Here is a 24,750-nt window from a genome sequence, read left to right as displayed (position 1 = left end):
AATAAATAATTAAAAAACAAAATTTCTTTATAACGTAAATATTATATTCTATCTCAACGTAATTATAAAAAGGGAGAAATTAGGTAACCGCTCTACTGTACAGTATTTAGACTAGGAATTTGATATGTAATTATAGATCTCAACAATTTCAAGAGAAGAAGGATTTTGAGAGACATTCTGTTTTTTTTTTTTAATATGTTCAGAATGTTTTCAGCTACACATGACGTAATTTGAGAACTAGCAATAATTTGTTAAGGATTATCATTAAATAAGTAAGTTTTTTTTTTATTTGTTTAACGATTTGTCTAGCTTTAGTTAAATTAATGTCTGATATATTTATATGATCTGAGGGACCATTTAAAATTGATTCACCTGATCACCTTTAATAGTAATCTAGCCTTTACAATTTTTAACTATACATCTCTAGTATACTGTTTTCGGTTTTGTGTGTTCTACAATCTACTAAATGCATATAATTGTTGTGTACTAATGAATTCTTATTTTTAATACAGTAAAACCTCTGAATAGCGGACACTCGCGGGACCGACCAAATTGTCCGCTATTGAGAGGTGTTCGCTATTGGGAAAAATTGATAGAATAATATGTATGTAACGGGACTATGCCGGGACCGGAAATTTTGTCCGTTATTGAGAGGTGTCCGCTAATTAGAGGTGTCCGTTAAGAGAGGTTTCACTGTACTTATATTGAATTTTAAATTTATATGGGACTCATACAGAAGGTAGACTAATTTAATATTTCGTAAAACAGATCATACAAATTGAAACACAACGTCGAACATATCATCTCCAACTAAACCAATTTTATAAGCTTATGTAAATAAAATATTAATATATCTACTTGTAGCGAAAATTGGTGTACCGTCAACTGATCGTAAGCGAATTAATCATAATTATAATTCACCACAGAACAATTCATCGCAAAAATAACATTTTTCTTCTCATTTCAACTTAGAACTGTCTATAACTTATCAATTAGTTATAGATATGGTTAAAAATATTTTTTTCTTTTTAATATTAGATAAGAATATGTTTAAAAATTTAGGTATAAGTATATGTGTAATAATGAAACAAATTAAACTATTAAAAATTAAATGCAATTTTTTTTTATAAAAACAGATAATATTCATGCATTTATTAAAATGTATAATAATAAAAAAAAAAAATAAAAATACATTAAAATAGTTATAATAAAAGTAATAAAAAAACTAAAAACAATATTTGCAATTGAAAATTTTATGTAATGCCATAAAGAAAATCTTTTATATTTGTTGTATTGTTAAAATTGGTACCTACATCATTTTTTTACTTTAACTACTTTATCTAATAGTTTTTTTTAGAGGCTTGTTACCCCCTATTATTGTTTGATTTTAAATTTGTTAATGTTTTCCTCTTTTTTTAATGCATTTATAAACCTCCAAATTGAAGGATGCATTTAATTAAAAGTACGTGAAACAAATTGATTGTGCTACACTTCTTAGCATTATTTGTGGTAACTAGATCTTGGATTACTCCCGAAAAACAGTTTCATATTTTTATTGCATACTTAGTTGTTTTTATTTTCCCTCTCTTATCTAATTTTCCTACTCATGAATTTTCAAAATAATCTAACAGCGGTACCAGTAGATCTTCATTATCTCTGTTATAACTTGTGCACGTAGGTATCGTATTTTAACATTTTATTATGTCTACTTCTGAAATAAAAGCTTATGTTGGTAACATTTGAATTCGTATGAAAAATTAGGATTATTTGAATAAGTTGTTTGTAATTTAATTTTTTCTATTATTATACATCTATCTAAATTTTTACATTTATTTTTCTGATCAATTATTTGCGGTAAATTTTTTACGACCAATTTACATGTATTCGCGAAAATTGTAATCGTTGTTATTTTCTACGTAGCTTTACAATTGCTATTGGGGTTTTATTGTCTCTGTAATGGTTTCGCTGTTTTTATCTAGACCCATCAAGTGTTCTCCGTAATTGAGTAAGTCATTGTAATGTATGTGTTAAATTTCATTTCAATAATAAATTATTGCATATAATACATGCGTAAGGTTATAGTTATTATACCTATGTTATTATTATACCTATGTTATTATACCTAGGTTATAGTTATTATACCTATGCGAATACTTACTGAACTGATTCTGTCTGTCATTCTAAATTACTATAAGTAGGTATTTATATACTTATTTCATGAAATGTTTTTGAATATTGCTACCTATTAAACAATTTTATTTTACTACGAGTAAAATTCATTACAGTTGATTTAATCTTAATATTGTAACTCTTTTTCAAAAGTATATATTAGGTATATTTAGTTACCAATAATATTCATCTAAGTTGATAATCAGAGCTTTTTTTCTACAATAAAGAAACACTTCACTATGAAATCAATACGTATTAAGTATCACTCCGTTAGAAACTAATTATTATTACATATTGGTAGCTAAAATAATAACATTCGTAATTAAGTAATTTACGATGTATAAAGGTATACTAATTACTAGTTGCATTACCCGATTTTGCTCAGGAAAAAATGAACAAATATAAAGTATTGTAATCACCTTATATTTTGTTCACTTGTATTTCGGTTTGAGTGTAGGTAATTTAGTTAAAAGTAAATGGCGTAATAATTTTGAATGATGTAGTGTCACTGGCCTGTTGCAATAAACGACGTTACTAAAATCTAATAGGCTTTTGAAATCTATGTGCTGCATTTAAATCACGTATTGCACGCAGTTCCGAATCTTTTAAGTGCCCTATATCGGCTATATCTGCATGAATTACGAAGTGTAAAATTTGTATTTGATTGAAATTAAGAAAAAAAAATGTTAATTCTCGTAAAGCATTTGTTTTAAGAATAAAATAGGTATTAGGTATGCATTATGACGTTCATAACAATCATAACATTAAGATTTATATTGAGGGAAAATGTTGGAGTGCATTAGAGTACATGAGTAGGAGTTGTCAGTCGTTGACAAAATATTCTCGGCAAATGTTTGGTGTATGAGTGTTGATAAAGGTGCGGATTTAATGCTAGATTATCTGTCGGATGACGTTTGTTGGTGGCACTGTAGCTGTTATCATATCTCTAGCTAATGTCTGCCGATAGAGTCCACTAGGTGTCGCCGTAGTCATGTTTTCGTTTGTCGGTGGCGGTCCCCGTACGTGAGTGCGCGCGCGTATTTGTGATTGTATATGTGTGTGTGCTTGTGTGAGTGTGTATATACTCTATAATATCCCTTATGTCCCTTCCGCTCTTTATCGTAAACAAAATTATCGGTTTTTTCCGCTGTCCCCGAATTTGTCCTAGGAACCGAAACAGAGAACAACAATTATCGCACATCGTCTGATCATTGGTTGGCCACTCGTGTGCCCCGCGACTTTGGATTATCGTGTGACGAGCACAGACTAAGCCGTGCCGGTTACATTTCGAACGATATACGAAATTGGAGCTCTGTGTCGAAGGGACCACCGAGGTAAGAGTTACTCCTTTTTTCTACACACCCCGCCAACCCTATCACCACACGCCATCCACACCCCGTCGTCATTCGTAGGGGCGGCGGTGCGAAAAAACCCTTGACTAAATGGTCGGTCGACTGGCCGAGGTTGCTATTGATTTTTGCCTCGGAACTTCAACTCAAATTTTCCTTTTTTTGTTCTCATTTGTGCGAATTGGTTGTCATTGGAGTTTCTAGAAAATTCCCTGTAAATTGACTAGTGCATGTTGGGTGAGGATGATAAGACGCGATTTTGATATTTTACAGTGATTGACCGTTTACTTGTATCGAGATTTTCGAAACATACCATGTACTAGCTGTTGTTTATAATAAACAGTTTATTTATCATCCTTTTTATCACTTAAGGGACACTAGTTACAAATTCATATTTATTGATTTAGAATTGTATGAAGCAATTAAACATCTAGACTAGGTGCTTAATATGTATTATTAAAACATTCTATATTATATTTATTTAAACATTTTATTGTTTATAATTTTAATAAGTTTTTTAATTGGAATTTATAATTGATCATTTCTATACAAATAAGATTTCTGTTATAATATATATATTTATATATAAAAAAAAAAACTATGACATTTAAATATCATGTCTGGTTTCTGGTATGCATTGAATATTTTTATGAAAGTTAATTGTTCGGCAATCATTTAAAAACTGTAATACTTATAACTATCACTAATCAGTATTTTACAATTAAATTAAATGTTTTGTGTAGGTTACCTATAATTTTAGTCATTTAAATGTTTAAATAATTAATCATAATTTAATCATTCATTGACCTGAAATTGAATTGAAATATTTGAATGTTTTTCTTTATTGCCTAATCTATATTTATTACTATTTTAAATATTTTATAAAATAAGTAAAAACTTGTGCATTATTCAATATTTCAAGCAAATTTATGTAATATTTATTTAGGTTTTAGAATCATATTAGTTTTGATACATAATAAATAATAACTTTATTCTGACTTTGTATTTGTTAATTAAATGAGATCATGTAATATTATCTTATCACTAATTAGCCTGATGTGGTGTGACATTTCTGGTGACCTGTGTAACTAATATAAGTGTTTTTATAAATATGTATTTAATATTATTTTAAAACATTTTTGGCTTCTTAAAACAAAATCGTAGATCATTGTTTAAATATATATATTTATAGGATTTAGAATTTATATCATATTATTTATTGTAAGTAATTACAAGTACATATTTCTTTGAAAATTAACTATAATTTTTTTTTTCAGATGTCTTAAATTACTTTGACACTGTTTCAGTGTGGTACACTTATTTACTAAACAATTCTTCATTCGGTAAGCATGAGCTGTGGCTTAAAATATAAACATTAAATATAATAACATGTATTATTAATTATAATGAAGGACCCACAATAGTAAACCATACAAATTAAGAATATATTATAATGTTTATATATGAGATAAGACCATACCATTAGTATGTTTAAAAATAATGCAAAAGAAGTATTTTTAATTTCATGACATTTAATAATTTAAATTTATAAAACAACAATTCACAATGAATTTTGTATAGTTATAATTAGTTATTTTTAGTCCTTTCTTACTAGTATTTAATTATAAAAAGTATTAACAGTTTAGTATTAGTAGTGTCTCGATATTTACCTGAGTTTATAGATTAAACATTAAATGATTAAGTAACAACGGCTTTAACTATAAAAGAAAATTGTTTTTACAAAGTAATGAACAATTATATCACTAATAGAAGAGTTGAAATTATCTTTTAAATTATAATAATATTAACAATTTTAATAATTTATTTTTTTTTACTGATGTACAAATGGTTTCCACATCATGTTATTGCTGATTCTCATTTCTATCTGAAACAATAATATTGTCAAGTTGGTTAGTAAAATTGAATTATTCTGTTGTGCTTACACTATAATAATTACTAAAAATATAATTATGTACATGCTAGGTATTTTAATTATTAATGGGGGAGAACATAATGTTAACAATGTTAACATAAGGTATCAGAGTTTGTTCACATGCTGTTTAATATATATATATTTTTAATATTTGTTATTGAGTGTTAAATACTGACACTACTTTTTTGTGTAAGTTTTTAAAACAAACCAACAGAGCGCAGCACAAATTACATATTTAATAGAATGTAGTATTATAAGAAAATAAAAATGTTTGTATTGTTGTAAGATTTTGACTTATTATCTAGGTATTAGGAATTTAAAAATTATGCGAGTTATTAAATGTAATATATAAAATGTATAGTTAATCAATTGGCTAATATTTCATTCTGTATCCATTAAAAATAAAAAGAATATTTACCTAATTTAAAAAATGTATTTGTTTTTTAAGTTTCTAAATTTTGATGTTTAAAATATAGATACTCAAACTCATTTAATTTAAATTAGTGTCAGTATCAGCAATTAATCAACTTTAAAAAAAAATTCCATAAAATTGGACCTTAATCAATGTAATTTTTTTGAGTAATTATTATGTACCATCTAGCATTGAAAAACTAGAGAAACAATTGTTATAAATATTGTATAGTATTTATATATAATTCATTATAAATATAAATCTTAACTTATAGATTAAATATTTTCTAAAGAGTCATATTATTTTGATTTTAATAATTAAATTTTCACTATTTAGAAATGGAAATAACTAATTCATATAATCCAATTACACACAAATTAGAATAAATAAAAGTTTCATCAAATTAAAACATAAATACTTTATTTTATTACAAAACAATCACTATGTATTCTAGTGGTGTACTTAGACTAATAATTTTTAGATAATGAATGACTGTTCACAATATTTAAAATATATTTATTTATTTAGAATGTATATATCTTGCGTAAATAGTAGGTATAATTATATAAGCTTTTAAATTAAATTTTATTTTTTTCCATACTAAATTGTATTTTTTTCTGATTTATACTATTTTAATTTGGTTGTATTTTTAACATAACATTGTACTTATGTATTATTATATTAATGAATAATTCAAATTTTTTTTTTTGATAATGTGCAAGTGCAAATAAAAATTAACATGTAAAATTCAACTCTAATAATTGAATTTTATATTAAATTGGCATTTTTATCATTATTTCAGTTCAGTTAGATGTAGCTTTTTAAGTTAATATTTTGTTCTAAACCATGTACTGTAATTATTCATACTTATGAATTTATTATTAATTATTTTACCGCGATTTTGGCTGAATTACGAATTTTCTCATTCCATATTAAATAATAATACACTGGTATCTATTTACAATTCGTGTCCAATGGTGTAAATAATTTTATGCAAAAAGAAATATGAACAGGTTAACAGTAAAACCAGCTTTCTACTTTTTAGGCTTAGTTTTAGGGCTGCAGGGAAATAATTAAGTGAATTGATAATAATAAATAATAATATAGATACACCTCACGAATTTTATTTATTTTTTTATATCGTTCATAGCAAATGTTTTATTTATATTAAACTATATTATATTAAAGCTTGAGTCCTAGCGTGTCCAAAAGTTAACGTCCCATCTAATACAAGTTTATGTGTAGTATAAATTTTTACATAAAAAATATCGAACGACTAAGTTCGTAGATCCTCAGACACACGAAATCGGCAAAAAGAGCTTGACAAGCTGTTCTTATTAATAAAAAAAAAAATCATCGTTTTTATCAAAAATTAATTAAAATTTTATTATGCGTAAATACGATTCAGTTTCAATGTATTCTTTAGATTGCTGTGTAATTTATTAATAATATTTTTTACGATAAGAAATTTAATTAGAGTATAATATAAATAAGTAAAAATATAATATTCTATTACTGAACTATTTATTTTATTCCTTCTAAAGGTCTCAGTTCTCAATATAAAAGTATGTTTGTACCATCATGAGTAGGGCTGTGCATTTTTAGCTGATTGTGATACGTAGCTTTTTAAGTACAAAATTTAAATTTTATTACACTAAATTGGTTTATAAAACTATTTAGACTTATTTTTTTCATTTTCTGTAATTTTTTTTCTTTTTAGGTTATATCTTTTTTTTTTAATGGATCATTTTTTGGTATTGATTTAATTTCGTCAATTGACATCATTACATATATATTTTTATTTTACATAGGTCGTATAAAAGTGTAATTACAGGCTACAGCGTTTGGTTTAATTTGATCAATTTTCGATACGATAAGACAATTGATAGATTAGTTATTTGTGGTATATTAGTCACGAATTTCTGAATTAAGTTAGTTAATTGATAATCTTAGTGGATAACTGTAAACTATGGACATTGTACCTGTTAAGCGTTCGCGTGTATATTCACAGTGAAATGGTTTACAATAAAATATACTAATATTAGTATGATTATAAAAATTGAAATTAAAATACAAATTTTTCTTACCAAAAGATGATAATGTCTTGAATTTTTAAAATTGTGATTTTCAGTGCATTTTTATTGTTTTTTTTAAATATTTTAAATTCATTTTTTAAGGTTTTTTATTGTATTTAATTCACAGTTCTAGTCATGAGGTTCATCAAAAAAATATCTTAGCATCTCAGTTGTGGGTGTTTGTCCATCTTCAAATTTTTAACCATACAGAATTGTTACAATGTTCTTATATTCTGTCTTCTAGGCCCCACATTTTCAATTCTATCATTTCACTTATATACTTTAATTTCATCATTACCGTTTGGTTAACACCGTTAATAAGTATTTATAATTATAGATAGTAGGACACATTATATTTTATTATAATGATAGTCGATATAAGTCATCGAAATGTGTGAGTTTAAATATCATAGTGTAAACACTTTTTTCTGCGGTACCTACACGATGTTAATTATCTATCTTTGATTAGAAATTTTTCGCCGCCGTCGTCGTTAAGACATGAGTCCTCGTCATTATTGATGTTGTAGACTTATGTCGTGGTCACTGCCGTTGTATATGCTGATGCAACCATCGTGTTACGGTGTCAGCTTAACATACCCACACATAACGTAATAGCTTTTATTGTGGGGAGGAGATGGGCCAGTTAAAGTTCGTCCGTTTAACTTTGAGTTTTATCGCTCGTTCTAACCTAACCTACCGTTTATACAAGCGGTAGACCGCCTACTCTCAGAAGATAACTTTCGGGGTCACTTTTCCAAGATAATTCGGTGTTGTAATTCAATGTCGTTGTCGTCATCGTCGTCATTTATCCGTCCATCCATCCATCCCTGCTACAGTTCCTATCGTGGTCAGTTCGGTAACTCATTACACTTTTCGCCCCATACGACTTCACAGCCACCGCTGCCTTCATCTATTTACTATTATATAATGACAACCTTCAAACAGCGCATTGAGTTACTGGTTTTTGAAAATCTTCAAAGTGTAAACTTTGGTGTAGTATAGACGCTTGGCTGGACTCATTGATTTTCGCCGGCTTTGCTCGGATCCACCATTTATTATTGTAATGTGTTACAATTTATTATTATAAAATACAAATAGTAGCATTGATTATGATGTGCAGTGTATACTATTCTTCAATTATGATTTATGACTCTTAAAGTCTTACGCAACAAATTCTTATTCTACTCTGGTCTTATGTAATGTATATAGGTTAAATTCAGTAATATTTAATCTATACGGGCCGCGACAAAATTTTGGATCACGTAATATTACTCACTTCAGTTTCAGAATTGAGTTATGATATATTTTTGATAATTTAAAATATATCTTTATCATGGAATTTAATATAATTTTACGTTTAAATCAGTCAAAAATCGGTTTTAAATTTTTATCGTTTAGTATTTACAAAATAGTATTTTTCAGTCTGCAGGAGATTTCCTTTTGGGAATTTTTTTCAATCGTATGAAGTTATATCGATAAACTCATAATAACATTGTAAAAATACTGGTTACAAAAATAAGTCACGAGATCACTGTTGGGAGATTAAATTGATAAAGTATAAAATATATAAACTCCACTGCTCTGACCACATTATTTAGGTATTATTTCTTAATTATTTATAATGATACGAGTTTATAATATAGGTAGGTACCTATGTAATATATGTCGATATTTGTTTTTCTTATCGATTATTTTTTATTCGTTGTTCTTTACGCCTCCTATTTACGTACTCGTCGCCGCATCGTAAATCAAGTACCTACTCTGCTCTGTAAATTCATGTGTACTATTACGTCTATACATTTCATTAAATTGTGAAAATCTCGACAATTTCGTCAGGTAGACACGTTGCAGTAGTCTATTGGGAATAAAATCGGCAGAACTGTGCTTGCGTAGATATACTACCTACACGGGACAATATTATAGTAGCAAGGAAACGTATTTGTAATTTATTGTTCCATAATGTTTATATAATCGATTTCATTCGTCTGCTTGCATATTGTATATACAGTTAAAATCCCAATCACGTTCCCGTGTGTCATTGTTTTTTCGATTTGGATCGGAATTATATGTTGGTTTTGTTTGTTCACCAACATAGGTCGATATTATTAACGGGTGAAAAAAAATAACGTTCATATATTAAACCTATACACTTGACGGTTAGGCGGCATTGCTAGACATGGGTTTAATTGTCCGATGGGCATGCAGTACTTTAAGTTCGCCTGGTCCCGATGGAATATGCAACTTGATTATACATTGTGTATCAGGTTGCGTGCAATATAGTTGTACTCTGAACTTTGAAATGTTCGTGTATATATTATGGATAAAATTTAAAAAGAAAGAATATGGATTATAACTACCCTATTATTGGTCAATTTATTTTTAGCTTCATCGAGCTTATTGTTAATATTTTAAACATATTTTTTATTACATTTTCTTTATTATTCACCGACTGGTTAATTTTAAATTTTATATAATAGCCTTACTGTTATATTAAGTACTAACTTTTTGAAAAAAAAAAGATATAAATAGTTATAATTCAATATTTTTTTCGCTAACGTTTTACTTAATGTAATGTGATATTTATGGAAATTCATAGGATTTGGTGCTTTCTAAGTTATTTTATTTAAAGGATTCCTGATAGACAGTGATGGAAAATAAAAATTAATTTGCTTTAGTGCTATTTATCCATTTCATAAATATATTATATAGGAGGTTTGTTGATATAAAGAAGTAATTCATGAGACTAATAAAATTATCTTTAAAAGATAATAGTAAAGTTAGTTAAAAAAAAGAAATGTAAACTTTTTTAAGTTGAAATACTTTTTTGTGACAGCCAGATTTTGAATTAAATTTTTTTTTTACTATGTTATAATTTAATCTTTGGCGTAAACCTACTTGCTTGTTTATGCCAATTTAAATTTATTTTTAACTGTATTAATAAAAAAATATATACTTTGATATAAGAAGACTATGTTTTTTTTTCGTCACGAATGCAAGTTTTATGAATAAAATAATAGTTAAGGTTAAAGTAATTTTATTTATGTTCAGAGAATTAAATAATAACATGATTTAAATGTTTCTTGCGAATTGTATTGTTTTGTTTGTAAGTGTTTTTGTTGCTTACCACACACTGGCTGGCAGTTAAAATTTATGTGAGGGTATAGCATTTCTGAAGTTATTTTGGAGTAGGTATAAACTTTGTATTATTGATTTGATTTTTTCATATATTATTATTGTTATGGCTTTCGGTAAACACTCAATAATGAATTGTTATACATATCGTTTTACGTGTTAAGATTATACTGACAATTTTAAATAATTAAGCTTAACTTCTATAAATAGATATCAGACAATGTATTATAATAAAGACTAAATTACATTTTTGGCGATTACTGCTATATAGTGTGAGTCGCCTCTTTCCCTATAGTTTTGTGCTCTTAGTTTAAATACACTTATACAAATCAGTTAAGAAATTAGCCAACACTTTTAAATATAGTATAAATATCTGCAACACTGTAGCAATTTGTTTATTTATATAGTATCATGATATTCTGATATTTGTGAGCAATATTACCCGGGAGAGTAGTAATCGAACGAAAGGGAACATAAGAGATAAAGCAATGCGCCGACCGTCGAGTCTCCGATAAAAGTTTTATCGTTTTGAATATTTTCTTCGTCGACGAGGATTGCAAAAGAGTGGATTTCCTTTTAAAACCGTGGTAGTCGGGGGGGGGGGGGGGAAGGGTACAATCTTCTGGGAATATGAAAATTTGCTTTGCGTCGGGCATATTAAACGGACCGTGAAGTATGTGTATAAACAAAACACCTCTTACCGTCGCGTCGTATAGCAAAGACGTCGTCATACTGATGGTGTGTGATAATGATGCAGCTCCGTTGATTGTGACGCGGATAAAATACGATGGCCTTACCAAGAAGGAGGGATGGTTTTGTGTTAGGTAGCGGCAGCGGGTATTATTCGGGCGTCGTATTATTTTTAATTTTCCTCCGCCACCGATAGGACAAAATATTATTACTATCATTATATTCGTCGAGCGTAGTCCGTCTCCGTGGTGGCCAAATCACCTAACGCGCCACCGCCACCACCGCCTATTTACGCGTGCATCTACCTCGCAACGAATACGAATGAGCGTTTTAAAAATAAAAACGTTTAAGCACGAACCACCGCCGTTGTTGCACACGTGAAACGCTTAATTATCATTACCACCGCCGCGGGTGGCGTTATGTTTGTGTGTACGCTTTTCGGGTATGTTTTACGTATGCGAAGCGTGTTGTGTGTGTCTAAGGGGAACTGCCATAGATAGAATAGAGAGAGAGAGAAAGAACGAGAAAGAGATATCTAGAAGAACCCACAGTTTTGTGGGTTGGTGAGTGGGTGGCTGGGTGGGTGGAAGTACTGATACACACGCTCACACCACCCGTACGCGGATATATAGGGTGAGGACGTGCGTACTTGTAATTCTGGTCGGAAGCGAAATATTATTATTCGTCGGAACGGTTTTTGTTAGCTTAGAACCGCGGAGGAATGAGAGGTATTATTATTATTATTTTTCGTTTTCCTCGGAAGGCGTGGTGTAAAGAGGAACCATACTGAAGGATGGTGAGAGTGAGCTGGTTTGCTGCAGGTGGAAGGAAAATTTTACGGAGTGGTGCGTGGTAACGTGCTTTCCAATTATCCTTGTCGAATCGCTCTAGGGACAGTAGCAGCCGCCACCGCTGCCGTATTAACGTCGACAAATATTGCAGGACCAGGATCGACAACCAAACGTCGGCCGCTGCTGGTATTCATAGCGTTATGGGTTTGTCGGCAGGTTATATATGATGTGTATATACGGAGCCGCGTGTTTACCTTATGTCCCCTGCTATTGTTGCACCCACTTCCGACAACCGCACAATAATAATCAAAAGCTCAGTCTACTTGGCTATTAATGTTATTATTATTATTGATTATAAATACGTGTAGGTAGTCATCACACACAACATACGTATGCGCATACCGAAGCGGCTGTTATAGATTTATTGTTGAAACACGTATTATAAGTTTTGGTAACATTCTGTGTATAGTAGTATTATTTTTCAAGTCGTTATGATTGCGATGAGCTAAAATTAAAATAATGTATCAAAAGAGTTAATCTTGTATTAAAACCGTGTACAATAGTAATGCAGCAAAAAGTAGGTGAGACAATTGTTTAAAAATCTCTGCGAAGGATAGTGCTAGTGTATAATGTTATTAGGGATCTTTAATATCGCTTTAGTTTTTTTATTACATGATTCAATTTATTTTAACTAATAATAACCAATAGATACAGTATTAATAAAAATTTTTAGTCTATAAAATTACAGCAAACAAAAATCAATTTGTTAAAAATTAGATTGTCATTTAAGTCACTATTTTTGTATTATATTTTTAATTACAATAAAATTGACAGATTTAATAATGAAATTTTTCAATTTTAAAAATGAATAGACAAAACTTATTGAAGAAAATGATTAAGTTATGTTAAATTAGCCTAACCTAACACACGGTACATTTTTAATATATCTCTGAATCTAAAATATATAGATGCAAAATAAAATATTGATAATTAACTACACTTTATATAACAAATATTTATGTTATTTTTTTGTATTTTCTATGAAACATACATAAAATGACCTAAAAATTAAATGTTTTAAATAATTAATATTACAATTCTCTGATTATTACAACATATATCGTATTATTTTGGAAAAAATAATGTAAATGTCTTAAATTTCCTGGTCCTAATTATTATTTATGGTGCGCATACCTATATAAAACAATGTAAACATTGTTCTGTTTCTTTTTCACTACGAAATAATAATGTATACTACAAATTACGACGGGAATCATGTTGTACGCGCGCGTTCATTGTTGTTAGAAGAGATGAGAAAAAAATGCTTTTTTTATTATTATTAACAAATGCAGATGATTTGAAAATGTAACCTCAAGTTTGCTTATTGGATTCACCGTTATACGGATTATTTTACTGCGCTGTATTCTTTTTTTATTATAATATTCTAGATATATAATACTCGCGGGGCTCATGTGCACGATTTTGTTTCCGCGTCGTTTGTTTGTATTCGTTTTCAAATGACTATAACCATTTTATAGAACCATATACGCGTTTTTAATGGTAAAAAAATGTATATAATTAAAACTATAACGATATAGGTAATTTTTTAACACGAGACTCGTTTTGCGTAATCATTGAAGTAGTTTAATAAAAAATTATCTTTTGTATACAATATATAATAGGTACGTAATATGTATCGCAGGACATTACGGACTATATAAATTAACCTCGCGTAGGCTGATGCAATATTCTCATCATCACTATAATACATAATTATAGTTTCTTGACTAAAAATATGTTGAATATTACTATGCAAATGAATGTAATCAGTCATATTTAATATACTTCTTTGTTTTAATTTTCTCTCTTGGATTGGTAGTTTTTGCTTTGTTATTATTTACCTAAATTAAATGTATCATGAATCCTTCACTTTTTATTAGGCGTGAGTACTTCTTAGAATGACAAATTATTTAAATTATCATAAATTATATATTTGAATCAAGGAATATTCATTTTTAAATAACTTTGTTGTTTTATGTACCTACATATAGATTTATAAATGTATCTTTATAAAATTAAATATTTTTGAAACATCTTAATATCCTTTTTTCAACTTATATTAAACATAAATACGTATATATAAATTTAGATTTAAAGATTGATTAAAGTATTAATTTAGCTGATTAAGTAGGCTTGTAAATTATTTTAGTTTTCGTTGTATTTATAGTTTAAATTAATTATTTTTGTGAAAATATTTATAAATTCCAGTTTATAGAACCTTAGTATAATGTACTTCTCTCATCTCGCTAATATTTGTGTAGGACAGTGATGTGTGAGGTATTCAATTTATTAAAAATTAAAAAAAAACAATGCTGTGCTGAATATGATAAAAACATCGATATTGCTTTTCTTAAAAATTATTTGATAGTTATCATTATTTTTTACCTTATGCTTCAATATGCTATTGAGAAAATCGAAAAATGACGTTTTTCAAAGTGCTGTATATATACTTGATTTCTGATCTATAAAAGCACTACACTTTCTGAAGGTGTTCACGAAAAAGATAACAGTAAAAAAACACATTTTAGAACCAATACATTATTCGCTTTACTCAGAATCTAAAATGTACCAAAGTAGTATACAATTGTTATTACTTATTACTTTTCACGAACTTAATCATTTTATAAACATTATTAAATTTAAAAATATATATTGAACTATCTAGGTATACTTTTGTCATTGTTAAAAATTATAGTAAATTATTAAAATAATTTAATTATCAAATTTAAATTCAAATAAAAAAAAAATATAAGTAAATAATAATAATAATAATAAATACATAATAACAAATAATCGTTGTCTAGTTAAATGACATTAAATAATTGTGTGTAATCATTATTATCAATTTGTATGTTTTTATGGGCTTAATATTAATAATAATTTAAATAAACTGTGTAAAATAAGCAAATAAAATATTTAAAATTTTTCTTTCAAGTAATTTTAAAATTAAATATACATAATGTCATAAACTTCAACGAATTTCTGTAAAAAAAAAAAAAACAGTTTTGTGGCAATGTAAAAATTTGACAATATTGCTTAAATTGTAAATAGTAATTATATAATATATGATTATAATATTTTTGGTAACTTTGAATTAAAACTATTGAAAAGTTATTTATATACAATATAATTTCTTGAGGTAACTTGGGTAAATTTTAATTGAACTTCTCTATATTATTAGATACACTGATTACAAGGTGTAATCATCTATGTAATTTATATTATCACAGTTTAAAGATCTATTTTTATTTATGTAAAATTATCAACAAATTAATGTTGAGTATTTAAATTAAATATTTATATTATAAATTATGGTAAAAGTTAACTTTTTTTTTATTATTTATAAAATATATTTACAATTTGTTTACACAAAATAATACAGCAAGAGTTAACAATTTATACTAGACTTGAAAACGTAAGGGAAGGGAACATCCATTAACACTTCTTTCAATTTATAAACTTCAGTTAACATAGCCAAAAAATTAGGTTAGGATAATGTGTTTAATGTATTATATAAACAAAATAAATCCACAAAACTTAAAATTTCATGTATAATTTTGTTTGAAATAATTAGTATTAAATTTAAACTAAAATAATTAATTAAAAAAATTATATTAAGTTTTTTATAATTTATAATTTTATGTATATATACAGCGATATAAAGTAATATAACTTAAAGTATAATTTATTATTAGAATAAACATTTAGTTTTTCACTAGCCATAAACATTTTATAATAAGTGTTAATAATTTTTATTTTGATGTTTTGCTATTTTTATAAATTACTTTCTCACTTTTGAGTTTTTAGAGCTTTTCACTTAAGTGTTTTAGAGAATCTATTTTATTATTTTAAAAGTAAAAAAAAAAAAAAAAATAACAAATCACAAATATTCAAAATTTGAAACAGACTCGAGAAATTTAAGACTCCAAGATAACGTGTTCAATTATTATATTTTGGTTAACAATGGTTAACTTTGTAATTACTAAAAAGTATATAAAATATAGTAAAACTCAATCGGAATTATTTTAAAAGAGTTTTTATCTTTAAAGTGTTAAGTTTTTATGGTTGTTACTTTTTGGAAAACGTACATTACATACATTATTGTTCTATAAACATACCCACCTAATTATGTGTGTGTGTGTGTGAAAAGTAAAATATCGTAGCTATATGAAATTAAAAAAATACATTTTTATAAATTAGAATACAAATATTTTGTAAAATTATATTAAATTTCTTTTTTTAATTATTTACGAAACAATTTTTATTAATTTAAATAGTTATATTGGTAAACAATACAAAATATTTCAAACGTTAGATTTTTAAAAACAAATTGTTGTGAATGTTTTGTATAATAGGCGTAAAAAACTTACACTAAAGATTATTACACTCCAGGGCTTGTGTAAATTTATCTTGAATTATAATAGTGACCTTGTTAAACGATAAATCATACATTTCGCGATAATGTATTTAAATACTTGTCTTGCACACTCAAAATTATTTAAATATTTTAGATTTAAGTTCATGTATCATAATTCATAAATAATAAGCATTTATGTAGTTGGGGTATATATTCCACGTATACATAAGTGTTTTAATTGAAACTAAAAACTAATCATTAATCAAATGTACATCCGTTAGAAGTATTGAAATTGCTTTCATTTCGTTGACCATTTTTTGAAACGTCTCCGGACGCCTGTTCCGATCTTATACTTCCTGCTAACGCTAGCTGGAGGATAATTTATCAGAAGGACTAATTCCACTGGCGGGATTATAAATCCTAAGCTCGCCGCCGGATATTACCTCTTTACTTTACGGCGTAATATCCGCTTTTAACGAAAACCCAAAGTCTTTATCGATTTTAGAATTAACAGTGAAAATACTTGTTTTATACTTCTTATTATTTAGTAAGAAATAAAATCATCAACAAAAGCAATTAATTTATAATATACGATTATAGTGTTAAAATTATTTATATATTTATTGTTAGTATTATTAATATATATATATATATATTTAAGTGACGTTATTGAATATTTACAATCTATACTATGCTTAAAATGAGTGCATTAGAAGGAGAGTTGAGAGTGATGAGGTAGTGAGTGAACCGTTGGATATATATTAATATTATAAAATACCCATGTGGAGTATTTGGTTATCCTTATAGTATATATATCCTATAGGTGTGTAGGGCGATTCTTTTATGAAACAACACTCATTATTTCGAAATCTATATTAATGTTATTGAAAATATATTTTTACACAATTTTCAGTCAAATAAAACAAAATGTTTTTACTATTTAGTATTTACTATCTTTTTAATTTAAAATTGTTTTCTTTTCTTAAATCAAATCATACATATTTATTTTTAAATTCTAAAGCAAAATATTTTTTTGATTATTTCGGTACTTGAAAATTGAAATTTGGATGAGTAGTCTATGAATTTTAAGTATTTGAAGTTTTAGTGAGTGAAGTGGAGAAATCGGGGAAAATTTTTTGTTAAATTTCGACTAGTACCTAATTATGTAAAACAATTGTTTTCAAAAACTTTAATACATATAAAAATAAGTTGTTGGATGAAAGAATCAGCAAATATGATAGTTCAACTTAAATTGTATATATATACTATAATTTATAATTTTACATTTGTAAAATTTAATGAATTTAGCTTTTTTATTTGTGTTTAATATTATGTTAAGTAAAATAAATGCGACAAAATAATTAAATATTTAATTAGTTCTATTTTTAAAATATAGTTAGACATCTCAATAGTATTAATATATTTGCATTGTCTATACTCTATACACGTCTTATTATATTTTTATAAACTAAGTTAGAAATTTAGATGGATTATTAGCTACTTTTATATAATTTATAATTTTGTATGCCCATTTTTACTTAATTATTGTATATTACTAACGATTTCAATAAATAATTTTTTTTTTTTTTTTTTTTGTTGAATTGTAATTTAAAAAAAAATGTAAGTTTATATTATTTAGATATTACACAATTAATTAAGTAAAAAATATGTTATAAATAAAATTAGTTCTTAGTATCTTTTATAATTAATACGTTAGAACAAGGGAGATGACCTATAGCATTTTTGGAGTATAAGTATGGGTAAACTATCGTCATTTTGCTTTTAGTCGCAAAAACTAATTTGTTTTTCTCTAAACTTTCGATCAGTTTCCTAAACTACGGTTGTCGTGTCAAAGTGTCTTCTTCCTAGCCACCCTCTCTTGTCTAGTGTGAGCTCAACGACAAGTTAATCCGTATGAGTCTTGCCAAAAACGGACGTACAAGTGTTCAAAGCTTCTACTCCTCTTATCCTTAATTTTGGTAGTGTGGCTAGAGCAATAAAACCCCTTTGGGAACGTTTCCGTCAATAACATACATCCGCGGAAAGCTCGTTGGCTCAGTGAATATAGCACTACTAACATGTCGATATGTACACAATTATAATCATATGATGTACAACATATCACACTGAGTTTCATAATTTTTGTGATTTCTGATAATATATACAATATATAGTATATACATATCAAATTAAATATTGATTGAAGTGATATATACTACTCTTATCCATGTTAAGGTTAGGTATTTTAATAATTTATTTTGTATAGGTACGTAATAAATTGTACCAATTGTGGAATTATAAGTTTTACTTCATACAAAAGTATAAAACTTTTCGGTAGGTTTATTTACCAAACTTCGATTATAATTTAAATTGTGTAGTATTTTATTTAAAATTGTGTCATGTATATGATTTTTTTCAAGTATTTGATATTTAAAACTTGAGAGTTACTTGTAGCTTAAGTGTAATTGGTATTTATACATTATAAATAATATAAATACATTTTTTAGTTTAATCAGAATTATATAGCTTTAATATTAAATAAATATTATATAATATTAATTCTAAATAAGACCATAATAAACTATATAAGGTGTGTTAAAGTTATTAATTTAATTATCTGGTTTATACATTATAATATATCCTGTATATTTACATTTCGATTATGGTTGGTAATAATGATAGTTCACCTATTATATATTATATTTATCAGTATGAGGGTGGTGCTCATGTGGGTTTGCATAAAATTTACTGATACACTCTATCGAAGATTAACAGGTTTTTTTATTAGGTCCAATACAACTTTAAAATAGACGGGGAAAGGGTGTTCTATATAAACCCTATCGGATATATTGTCGCATTACCCACGTTTTATTTACGACAGGTATCCATACGCAGCAGGTGCTCCCCAGGTACCCCGTTCCACCTCATATCCTCCGATTAAAGGACCCTAGCTTTTTTCTCGATGAATTATTATCGACACGTTTCATGCGTGAGCTTTCCCAAAGGGTAAAATAACATTCGCCATAATCCAAATATTGCAAAATAGTGTTCATAATGGCCCACACTAGCATGATATACGGCATAATAACTTAGTTTAGTGTCAAAGTTTATATGCATGTTGGTTTTTTCGATAGATTTTTAAAGTTCATAAAGGTTTCACTCAAGTTTATTATGGAAAATAAATTGTTAATATCCAATCGATTTAAAAATGTCAATAAATTACACAAAATATAAACTGATTTTGAGAGCCTTAATTTATTTAATTTAGTGTTTAGGAAAATGTATTTATATATTATGTATATCCATAGTATTTTATTATTTAAATTTGCGTTAGTTGTATACATGTTAAAAATTTAAGGCATTGATAATCTCGAAAGCAATTAAATATTAATATATAATAAATATTGAATTTTTTGAAACATTTTATTTGAATTATAATTTTAACACGGAAATAATGAATCTCGAGGAAAATAATTTTATACATTTAAAATTTTCTAAAATATTTATTGAGTTTTAAGGTATATTTTTTGAAAACACTGCTGTATTTATTATTAAATATATATTTAAGTGTTTGCTCATCAAAATAATTGTAATTAAAAAGTTTTTTTGTGGTTATTATTGTTAATTTTAGAATTTATCAACAAAATAAAAGTATTTATTTTGTTAATGATTAAAAATTGGTTTAGGTACCAAAATCAATTTTATTTCGCTTCAGTGAATTGAATTGTATTTGATAACACTTGTAAAATAAATCTTCATTATAACTCGGAGGTAAATAATTTATTAATTTTTGAGCTGTTGAGTATTTGATTGTAAACCATTTACCGAGAGTGAAATAACAGAATACAACAATAGCAAAATTCCTAAAAGTGAATATTATTAGACTATAAAATTTTATGTTTTGATTCAATATTAAATTCTGTGTTTATGTACTGTTCAAATAACGAAAAAGCTGATCGTGAAAATTTATGATATTATATTTTTATTTGGTTAAAGTTTGATAAAATGTTGAAAAAAAAATCAAAACCTAAGAGGGTTTTCTTTTATAAGTTTATAAAAATGTGATTGGTGTTTTAGAAAATGTATTTTTAGTTTTTTTAGTTATGTGGTACCTACATATATTAATAATATATTTATAATTACGATTATAGTATTATAATTTGTATAGTTAATTTTTCTTAAACAATATAATAATAAACTATTATTACCAATTTTAGATTCTAAATTTAAAAAAAAAATTATTTTGTTTTATATTTATATAAAAATAATTATAGAATAGTAAAAATAGTTGAAAATTGATAGCCGCGTTTTTTTTTTTAAGAGTTCAAAGTTAGAATTTTGACAAAATTGATCAAATTACAAAAATTTTTAATTATTTTTGTAGTTTGAAATTCATAAACATTTTTCTTTTTATATTTAAGATTTAAAAATTTAATATAAGGTTCTTCATTTGTTTTTCACCTATAACATGTATAACAATCTTATCCGATATTTACTTTCATTTTTTATGAGTGTTTAAAGTTAAAATTTTTATGCAATTGGATATTTACTCATACAATTATTATTTCTCTTCAAATAAAGTTATTTTGTTATTCAAAAACAAATGACCATAGATATTTAAATTTACAAAACGGTTATATTAGCATTTCCTATACGTTGTATAATTTTTTTTAAATATTTTGACTCTTCTTGAGCTATTTATAGATATTAGGTGTTTGAATTTTTTTTATTCAGTTGGTCAATATTTTTAAAAATAATCTTAAAATTGTACTTAAAATCTAAAAAATTTTCAATTATAATTTTTTATATAGAATTCAAAGTTCAAATTTGGACAAAATTATGTATTTTGACGATTGAATAACAATATTAATTAAAATGTTACAATTCAAAAATATTAACGAATAATTTTACCATACGTAAAATATTTTTAAAACACATAGATTAATTTTTAGGTGATGTTTATTTTTATTATGAACTATTCACACTTTTACCGCAAAACGGTTTTTATTATACAATTAATTATGATCAACCTATCATAATATTAAGAGTAAAATAAATGACTTAAACAGTTACATATCATAAATAAACGTATATATTATGAAATTAACTTAGTGATATAGGCTAATCGACCGTTCCTGTTTAGAAGTGTTAATCGACATTAATTAATGAATGTTATGTTTATTCAGAAACATAAATAGATAAAATGAATTACAATGTCATTTTAGTTTTAATCTTAAAACTGATTCTATATTATCATATTTTATTATATCTAACATTTTTTTTATGATATTTAAACGTACTATTTATTTTTTTGTATGAAAACTAAGTATTCATAACATGTTTTCAAAAATTTATTTTTTAATATTCTTATATAGGCGTATTTCGTTGTATATTGAGAAGGGTTATCGGTTTTCAATTGGTAGTTCTGGTAAACCATATTTTATTAAATGTCCGAGTCCCAAAACAATCTGACTCGTTTTAGAGAAAAAAACTGCAGATATACACCAGATGCCTTGTCTGTAAATAACGTTTTGTGGTAGGAAATTAAACAACAAAATTCCATAGTACAATTTATTTAATAATAAGAAGAAAACGAGAAAATTATTTTTATTTCTTTGTTTTTGGTTTACTTCATATTTTTAAGTAAGTTATTTTGCAAGATTTTATTTAATAAATATTTTTAATAATCAATAATCAAGGATTTATAATAAACTGAATTTGTTATTAAAAATTTAAATTTTTTCGAGCTTAAACAAATTATTACAATAAAAAATTGTATTTATTTAATTTAAAGTTATTTGAAAAATTCATTACAATATATATTTTATTAGGTATAGTTATAACATTTTTTTTAAATTTAATCATAAATTATTATAGTTCCTACTTTCATGTTATGTATTTTTAACTTTTACAATAAAAAATCTGTTTTTATTTATATGTACTTTTAGTGTTATAAATCTAATTTGTTAATTCTGTGTAAATAATTAGAAGTTAAATATTTATTTGAGATAGTTATAAAATATATAAGTTACGAAATTTTTTTAATATATTGATGTTTAATTAAATATTTAAATTTTTTGTGAAAAATCAATAAGGCTATTTGTATTTTATTATTGTGTACACTTAATCATAAATCAATCAATGTCCATTTTTCTTTTCTTGATTTTTCCAGACAGGTGTTTTTGGGATGTATTAAATTTCCGATTTCCTACCTTATCATTATTTTCAATCTGTACGAAATATCTATTGCCGAAACCCCCGACGTATTCAGATTTCTTATTCTGTTCGTCTATTTTATATCTAAATGAGATTGTTCAATTGTGATAACATCAGAACACACGTGTTTGGACATTTAACAAGTTTTATTTTATACTTCACACTATATTTATTTAAATATATTTTGTGTATCGACATTGATTTACAAAAAATTAATCATTGCTCTTAATAATGACGTGTACTTAATTTAATTAATCTTATTGAATTCAGATCATGAAAATCAAAAATGTTTATTTTATTGATAATAAATGTTAAAACAATAAAATTACTAGGTACTATAGTACTTCTTAATATCACCATTAGAAAATATTAGACTATTAAAGTTATTGAGCTGCTTACCTACTCTATTAATATTTACTGTAGATTTCTGTGTAAATTAACTCGAGTATATTTTTATAGTTTTATATACTTTTTTATTTTTCATAATTTAATCTTTATTTTGAGTTAAATTATTTAAATCATAATAATTCATACCTTCCAAAATTATAATATTAATTTACGTTTAACCTTAATACTTTATAAGAAATTTAATTATAAATGTTATTTATTTGATTTTTTAATTATTGAATATTAAGGAAAAATTAGTAAATTTAATAAAATTAAATTTGAAAATTTTCAAATAATGATATTTGTATAACTATATAACTGTGTAACTATTTAACTATATATGGTTTTATGATATTACTTTTTATATTATCTTGTTACTATTGTTTTAGGTAACTAAGTTAAGAATTTTATAAATCATTATTTATTTTTTTCTTTTCTCTTTCAAAATAAAATAGATTTTAGTTAGTGTAGTATTATTTGTATAATTTTCAAACATAGTTATTTGAATAATTTAAAACAATAATGTTCAATTGTTTTATTAAATTAAAATAAATGTGTTAGAAAAATATTTTGAATAATTATCTAGGGAAAAAATTTCCTTCATTCTAATTATAGTGAATTTTATGGTACATAGGAGGAGGAGAAAATAAAATATAAAAAATAGAGTGTCAAGTGTAACTGAATTAAGAGTACCGCCGTTGATGGAAATTCTACATGGTTTTAGTAATTATTACTTTAGAGGGGGGAGGGAATGTGGATAATAGTAGGAATATAATTATAGGTATTACTGTATTAGGAGGTCATGACATCACTGATTTTTAGCCTTTTTTTTAAGGTTACTTGGTATATTTGTTGATGTGAGTCCTTTAACAAAATCACAAAATTCCTCTTAATTTTTGTGATTTTGTTCATTGAGCTTTAGTCGTTTGTAATATGCTTTTGCTACATTATATGGATTATAGATAAGCAAGGTCATTGTGTATGAAGTAGTTAATACATACGAGTAGAAGGGTGCTTTGGTTATTGCTTAAAGAGTTTTAGATTGAAATCGTTGGATTCAATTTACGTCTGAGAATTTGGCGTCCCCCTTCCCATAGTTGAATACCATAAACTTAGATTAGTTTAATAAAAAGTGTATAAATTATTAGCTTAGTTGGTAAAATTTACGTATCTAATTGA

General features: G+C 25.9%; 1 protein-coding gene across 7 annotated transcripts in view; it reads left to right on the top strand.

The window, feature by feature from the left end:
* The first annotated feature begins 3,219 nt into the window (after window positions 1-3,219).
* LOC112598096 (tyrosine-protein phosphatase Lar) overlaps window positions 3,220-24,750 on the top strand; it is a 158,633-nt gene continuing 137,102 nt past the window's right edge. For all 7 annotated transcript variants that reach the window (XM_025344439.1, XM_025344438.1, XM_025344437.1 and 4 more), the window contains exons 1-2: window positions 3,220-3,503; window positions 4,796-4,861. The gene's annotated coding sequence lies outside the window, so the exon portion shown is untranslated. The remainder of the gene's footprint in view (window positions 3,504-4,795; window positions 4,862-24,750) is intronic.

Source organism: Melanaphis sacchari, unplaced genomic scaffold (genome assembly GCF_002803265.2).
Source record: "Melanaphis sacchari strain LSU unplaced genomic scaffold, SCAv2.0 Contig45_pilon_pilon, whole genome shotgun sequence".
Taxonomy (NCBI): Eukaryota; Metazoa; Arthropoda; class Insecta; order Hemiptera; family Aphididae; genus Melanaphis; species Melanaphis sacchari.
This window is presented reverse-complemented; position numbering and strand designations above follow the sequence as displayed.